A 7,771-nucleotide genomic window follows, 5' to 3' on the forward strand; every position below is an offset into this window, starting at 1 on the left:
CGGCTCTCCATGCCAGCACCCTCCTGGAGAATGGGGGGTGGATGGACACGGGATGAGCGGGCATGGTGCCCCATCGCCATCCCCACGTCCCTCCTGGAGAACTTGGGACGAGTAGATGTGATGCCCTGTCTCATTCCCAGCGTCCTTCCTTGAGAACACGGGACATGCAGATGTAGTACCCCGTCTCCATCCCAGCATCCTCCTGGAGAACTGGGGAAGGGTGGGAGCGGGATGGGGGAGCACGGTAGCCCTCTCCATCCTAGCGTACCTCCTGGAGAACATGGGATGGATGGACACGGGATGGGCGAGCATGGGACCCCTCTCCATCCTGGTGTCCCTCCTGGATGACGGGGGATGGATGGAAGTGGGATGGGTGGGCACGGTACCCCACCTCCGCCCCAGTATTCCTCCTGGAGCACGTGGGATGGACGGATGGACGGATGGACGGGATGGGTGAGCACGGTACCCCGTTGCCATCCCGGAGGGCCGCCTGGAGCCCGCGGGATGGGGGGGCGGGGGGCCCCACCTCCCCCCAGGATCCCTCCCGGAGAACAGGGGACGGGTGGAGGCGGTTCCCGCCCCAGCCCCCCCCCCCCCGAGCTGCCCCATCCCGCCCCCACCCCCAGCAGCCCCCGCCCCGCCCCGCCCCCGCGGGGCCCTGCCGTGGGGCTGCCCCACGGCCACGCGGTTCCGGCGCAGCTGGCCCGGCCGGGGGGGCCGGGGGAGGAATCCGGCCGGGGGGGCCGGGGGGGCCGGGGGAGGAATCCGGGGGGCGGCTCCGGAGGCGGCGTCGCCGCTGAGCGCGGGGAATGTTTGTGCAGCTGGAGCCCATTAGGGGCGGGCGGCGCCGGCTGGGGCAGGGCGGCCCGGGGCGGGGGGTGCAAGGGGGGCGGGGGGTGCAAGGAGGGGAGTGCGTGCAAGAGGGGTGCAAAGGGGTGCAAGGAGGGGGTGCAAGGGGCGTGCAAGGAGGGAGTGTGTGCAAGAGGGGTGCAAAGGGGTGCAAGGAGGGGGAGTGCGTGCAAGAGGGGTGCAAGGGGGGTGCAGGGAGGGGGTGTGCAAGGGGGTGCAAGGAGGGGGTGCAAGGGGGTGCAAGGGGGTGCAGGGAGGGGGTGTGCAAGGGGGTGCAAGGAGGGGGTGTGCAAGGGGGTGCAAGGGGGGTGCAGGGAGGGGTGCAAGGGGGAGTGTGCAAGAGGGGTGCAAGGGGGTGCAGGGAGGGGGTGTGCAAGGGGGTGCAAGGAGGGGGTGCGAGGGGGTGCAAGGAGGGGGAGTGCGTGCAAGAGGGGTGCAAGGGGGGGTGCAAGGAGGGGGGTGCAAGGGGGAGTGTGTGCAAGAGGGGTGCAAGGGGGTGCAGGGAGGGGGTGTGCAAGGGGGTGCGAGGGGTGTGTGTGCAAGGGGGTGTAATGGGGGTGGGGGTGCAAGGGGTGTGTGCAAGGGAGGGTGCAAGGAGGGGAGTGTGTGTGCAAAGGGAGTGCGTGTGTGTGAAAGGGGTGTGCAAGGAGGGGGTGTGTGCAAAGGGGGTGCGCAAGGGTGTGCAAGGGGGTGCAAGGAGGGGAGTGTGTGCAAGGGGAGTGCATGTGTGTGCGGGGGTGTGCGCAACGGCAGGTGCAAGGAGGGGGTGTGCACAAGGGGGCGTGGAATGGGGGTGTTGAAGCGGGAGTGTGTGCGCAAGGGGGATGTGCACAGGGGGTGTGGAAGGGGGAGGGTGTGTTTGTGCAAGGGAGAGGTGTGCAAGGCGGGTGCGTGCCCAAGGGAGCGTGTCTGTGCGCAAGGGGTGTGAGTGGGTGTGTGCCCGCGGGAGGTGTGCAAAGGGGAGTGAGGGTGCGTGGGGGTCTGCGAAGGGGGGGTGCAAGGGGGAGAGCGTCTGTGCAAGGAGGGGGTGCAAGAGGAGTACACGCGTGTGCACAGATGGGGTGTGCAAAGGAGAGGGCATGCGAGGGGAGCGTGTGTGCAAGGGGGTGTGCAACAGGAGCGTGCGTGCAAGGGGGAGGCACTTGAGTGTGCGAGAGGGGTGAATGAAAGTGTGAGTGTGTGTGCAAAGGGAGTGCAGAGGGCAGTGTGTGTGCAAGGGGGACCCCGTGTGTGTAAGGGGAGCTGTATGCAATGAAGAGCAAGTGTGTGTGAAAGGGGAACACGCCGGTGCACGTGCAAGGGAGCACGCGTGAGCATGCAGCGGGGTGGGTGTGCAAGGGGTGTGTGTGCGTGGGGTGTGTGAGTGTGTGTAAGCGTGTGAGGGGAGCATATGCCCTTGACGAGAAACGTGCGGGTGTGTGCACACGCGTGCGAGAAGCGGGCACACACGCCACGGACGTGCTTGTGAGCGGATGTGCAAATGGGTGTGTGCGGCAGGGAAGACCCCGGGGGCGTGGGGGGGTTGAGCCCATACAACATGGGCTGCACATGGGATGGCCACGTGTGTGCAAGGCCACGCGTGGGGTGCCTGGAGCTCGCCGTGCCCCCGGAGCCCCCCCGCAGGGACGCACACACATGCGCACACGCGTGTGCCAGTCAGCGTCACCGCCCACCAGCCCCCGGGCAGTGTAATGAGCTGGCCCGTCCTCAGCCCCCCCGGGCGGCAGCACCCCCGCGGGCCCCCGGCTCTGATGCGGCCCAGCTGCTGCCGGCTGTGCCGCACGGCGCTGCCGAACCATTTATAGCAAATGCGGGCCGCTGCCGAGCCGGGGGAGGGCCGGGGGGGCCACGGGGACAGGGGACACCCGGCAAGCAGGGGCCCGGTGTGTGTGGGGGTGAAGGGAGTAGCCATGCACACACGCGTGTGCACGCAGGGGCGTGCACACGCACAGACGTGTGGGCGCCGTGCTGCATGCAGACGCCTGCGTGTCGGTGCGCACCCGCCTGCCTGAACACGTCTGGGCACGCAGGGATGGGGACACACACACAGGCACGTGCATGGACAAGCACGCACGAGCACGGACGCACGCACGTATGCACGTATGCACAAGTAAGCGCGCACACACACACACACACACACCCCCTGGAGCTCCCCCCCATGATGAAGGTTTCCCCATGATGGAGGTTCCCCCAAAATGAAGATTCCCACCGTGATGGAGGGTCCCCCACAATGAAGGGTTCCCCCACAACGGAGGTTCCCCCGAAGTGGAGGTTTGCCCCACCATGGAGGTTTCTCCATGACGGAGGGTTTCCCCATGATGAAGGTTCCCTCAAAATGAACGTATCCCCCATAATGGAGGATCCCCCCATGATAGAGGTTTCTCCCATGACGGGGTTTCCCCCACAATGAAGGTTTTCCCATGGTGGAGGTTCTCCCAAAATGAAGGTTATCCCTACAATGCAGGTTTCTCCCACAATAGAGGTTGCCCCACAATGAAGGTTTCCCCCATGATGGAGGTTCCCCATGGCGGAAGGTTCCCACCATGATGGATGATTTCCCCATGATGGAGGTTCCCTCAAAGTTAAGGCTTCCTCATGATGGAGGTTTCCCCCATCATGAAAGTCCCCCCCACAATGGAGGTTTCCCTGACAGAGGTTCCCCCAAGATGAAGGTTTTCCCCACGATGGAGGTTCTCTCACGATGGAGGTTCCCCCAAAATTAAGGTATCCCCTACGATAGAAGTTCCCCCGTGATGGAAGTTTCCCTGATGACGGACATTCCCCACCATGATGTTTCCCCCCAACGGCGGTTCACCCTGCCATGGAGTTTTTCCCCACGATGGAGATTCCCCCCCAACGGAGGTTCCTCACGGTGGAGTTTTCCCTGATGATGGAGCCCCTCCAAGATGAAGAGGTTCCCGCATGGCGGCAGCTCCCCAGGACCCTCATGACGGGGTCCAAGCCCCATCAAGCCCTCATCTGCAGCCAGCCAGCTGCAGCAGGAGGACACGAGACTCAAAATACCCAGGGAGTCACCACGCCAGCACCAAGCCAAGCTCCGCCACAGCGTGGACCTGCTGATGAAAGCGGCGTGTCCCTGCTCCAGACGTGGTGGCTCTGCTCCGTCCCCACGGCCGGGCTGCGGGGTGTCTCCTGCCAGAGCATCCTTGGGGCTGGGGGGACCCGGGGGACTCGGGGGTGGTGGTGGGGACGTGCCCATGGGGGACCACCAAGGAGCTCAGCTGGTGCGTCACTGGTGGGGGAGGGAACCGCGGGGTGGAGAAGGGCCTGGAGATGGAGGGTGGCCTGGGACCGTGTTGGGTGGCAGAAAGCCCCGGCCAGGAGGGGGGGACGCGTGGGGACGGGGCTGGTGGTCACCCTGGGGCGAGTGTCACTGTCACTGCAGGCCCCCAGGGTATCACCGTGTCACCACTTGGGTGTCCCCCCGGCCCGTCTGAGGGTCCGCAGGCACCCATGGGTTGCACATGTGTGTCGTGTATGCAGACGAGCACGCCCAGGCACGGTGCACAGGTGGGGACACACACGCACACGTGTGCACACACACATCGTGCACTCCACACGGCACGCCCCGGGCACACGCGGTACAGGTACACACAACACGCACATGTGTGCACCCAGCGCGCACCCCCCATGCACACACACACACACACATGCTTAAAAACACACACGTGTGCACACATGCCAGGCTCGGGTACACACACGCACCCCGCACATTTGCACCCCCCCGAGGTACAGGAGCCCCGTCTGTGTGCACACACAGCACGCAGAGCTGTGCACACCCGGAGCACACGGGCATGCACGCGGCCCCTGCACGCCGCTGCCACCCACACGCAAAGCACACACGCGGGCATGCACACGCCACACATGTATGCACGCACATGCACAAATCCATGCATGCACACCGCACACGCGCCCACACAGGCATGCATGTACGCTGCACGTGTGCACACCTGTGCACACACATGCAAATCTCACACACATGCATGCGTGCGCCACACTTATTCATGCACACACCCATCCCCACACCCATGCACATGCAACACGGTGTGTGTGCATGTTGCATGCACCATGCACACATGCATGCACATACTGTGTTACCTGTGTGTGCACACCCCCCACGTGCACACCCGCAGCCCCACCTGTGAGCGTGCACACACCATGCACACACCATGCACACACCACGCACACACATGCACGCACATGCACGCACAATACGCATCCTTATGCATATGTACCATGCACACTGACACAAACACACCGTGTTGCATGCGTGCACAGACCCTGCACATGTGCATGCTCCCCAGACACACATGCTAACCCCACGCATGTGCATGCACACCTCCCATGTATGCACACCCCCACGCACATGCCGCTCCCCCCATGTTGCACGCACACCCCCCGTACACGCACCCGCACCCCAGGCACACATGCAACCTCCCCGTATGCATGCACACACCATACACACGCCAAGCACACGCCATGCACATGCTATGCAAATGCCACGCACACACCATGCACACGCCACGCACACGCCATGCACATGCCATGCACAGACCATGCACAGACCATGTGCATGCCATGGACACGCCATGAACACGCCATGCACACACGTGCACCCACGCCAGCACCCCTGGGCACACCCCGCCTCCCCGCCGGGGGCTCCCACCCAGTGCTGCTCCCCTCGAGGCCGAACCCACCCGTGGGCCGGGCCGGGCCAGGGGTCCCCTGCTCCTCGCAGCCAGGCCCGGGGGCAGCTCGGCCGCGGGGCCCTGCCCCGGCCCGCGGCCCTGTGGGGTTGGGGACACGCTCGCCCCCGCCTGTGCCCGCAGGGTGCCAGGGTGGGACCCCCTCCCTGTCCTGCGGTGGGTGCTGGGGGCTCCTGCTCCACCCAAGCAGCTTTTTGGGTGCTCCCCGGGTGCGTGTGAGGCCGCCGGGTGCTGCCCGACCTCCCGCGCTGGTGGGTGGCTCTGCACCCCCAGGGGCACCCACCTCCCCACCCAGCACCCCTGTCGGGTGCAGCTGTAGTGTGCGGCTGAGCTGCACGGGGTGCTGCGCAGCCACGCTGCACCCCCGCGCTGCACCCCTGTGCCGCACCCCTGTGCCGCACCCCCGCACCGCTCCCTGCATGCGCACCCTGCACCCCCGCACTGCACCCGCACGCTGCACCCCTGTAACACGCACCCACACCGCACACACTCGCGCTGCACCCCCACACTTGCAGCCCTGCACTGTGCACGCGTGCTCCTCTGCGCACCCCCCACACCCGCGTGCACACCCACGCTGCGTTCAAGTGCTGCACACACGCACGCACACACGCACGCACACACATGTGCATGCACATATGCACATGCATGCGCACACACACGCGCACTCACACACTCACACTCACACACGCACTCACGCTCACTCTCGCACTCACACTGAGGCTGTGGGTGCCCCACAGGCGCCGTGGGGCTCCCCCTTTCCACGCTGGGGTGAGGCCCTGGGGCCCCTCCTGTGAAGGGGAGAGAGGGAGGGAGGGGGGAGGGAGGGATGGAGGAGGAAGGAGGAAGGAGGGGGGATGAAAGGAGGGATGGAAGGAGGGAGGGAAGGATGGAAGGAGGGAGAAGGGAGGGAGGGAGGAGAGCGGGAGGGAGGGAGGGACGCAGGAGCGATGGCGGCTGGACGTCCGTCAGGCTGCCCAGAGGAAGGATGGACGTTGGTAGCCGAGACCCAGCGCCGTCTCTGGGACACTCTTCCCTGCTCCCAGCTGGGCAGCCGCCATGCTGGGGTGGGGACATGTGCCATCCCTGCTGGCGGGGTCCCCAGGCCAGCCCCAGGGTCATCCCCGCTCAGGGAGCACTGGCCCTCATGTTCACTCTGGTCCCTACTGACATGCAGGCAGAATGCTCTCAGTAAGTGAAGCCACACTTGGGGGGAGGGGGTTTAAAGGCCATCAGGGCTGTCCCTGCCCTGTCCGGGGACCAGAGGAGCCACCACCGAGGGGACCCCCAGGGTCACCCCTCCTCGCTGCCCAGCCTGGCCCCCCAAATCTGGCTCGAGTTACCCAGCCCCAGCCTGAGCAAGAGGAAACCTGGGGCTGGGGCAGCAGGGGGGACAGCACCCTCGAAAAGGAGAATGGGGAAGTGACTCCCCCTCTTGTGGCACCGTGTCCCCTCGCCCCTGGGGCCACCCATTAGAGGGCAGCCCGAAACCCAGTGTCACCCTGAGCGGGGTTTAACCCCTGCACTGCCAGGGTCAGCTCGCCAGCACTACCTGAATTTCCCTCTATTTCCACCACTTTTACCCCAAAAATAGCTGATTCAGGTTGAACAAAATATTCCCTTGGCCCAAACCACCACTTTTTATTAATTATCGTATTATTATTATCGAGGCAGGGAAAGAAATCACCCTCCAGCACAGCAAACGCCCCGCTTGCCTTCGCTGCCTCCTCCGGGGGTGCAGGCAGATGTGCCCCGTCCCTGTCCCGTGGGAGCGCAGGCAAGGGAAGGGATGGATGGACGGATGGATTGATGGACGGACGGATGGATGGACGGATGGACAGATGGATGGACGGATGGATGGATGGATGGATGGATCGCAGGCAGCGCGGTGGCACCTTGCCTTTGCCTACACCACCCTCTGCTGCCTGCCGCCACGCACGCCTGCGCCCGCTGGGGTTCGGGGGTGAATGTGGGTTTTTTTTTTTTGCAAACCGTGGTTCAAAACCCATTTAATGCTGGGGTTTTTTTTGGGTGGATTAATTAAATCCAGTGTCAGGTTTAAGAGCCAGGGCAGGTGGGCTCGCTGGCCAGCTGGGATGCTGCCTGGCACACGTGAGGCTCCCCGGCCACGGCCCTGATGCTTCGCCCACGACACCCCGAGCTGGTGGCTCCACCACAGCCCCCGGCCTTTCATCCAC

The sequence above is a fragment of the Ciconia boyciana genome, chromosome 22, assembly GCF_034638445.1.
Source record: "Ciconia boyciana chromosome 22, ASM3463844v1, whole genome shotgun sequence".
NCBI lineage: Eukaryota > Metazoa > Chordata > Aves > Ciconiiformes > Ciconiidae > Ciconia > Ciconia boyciana.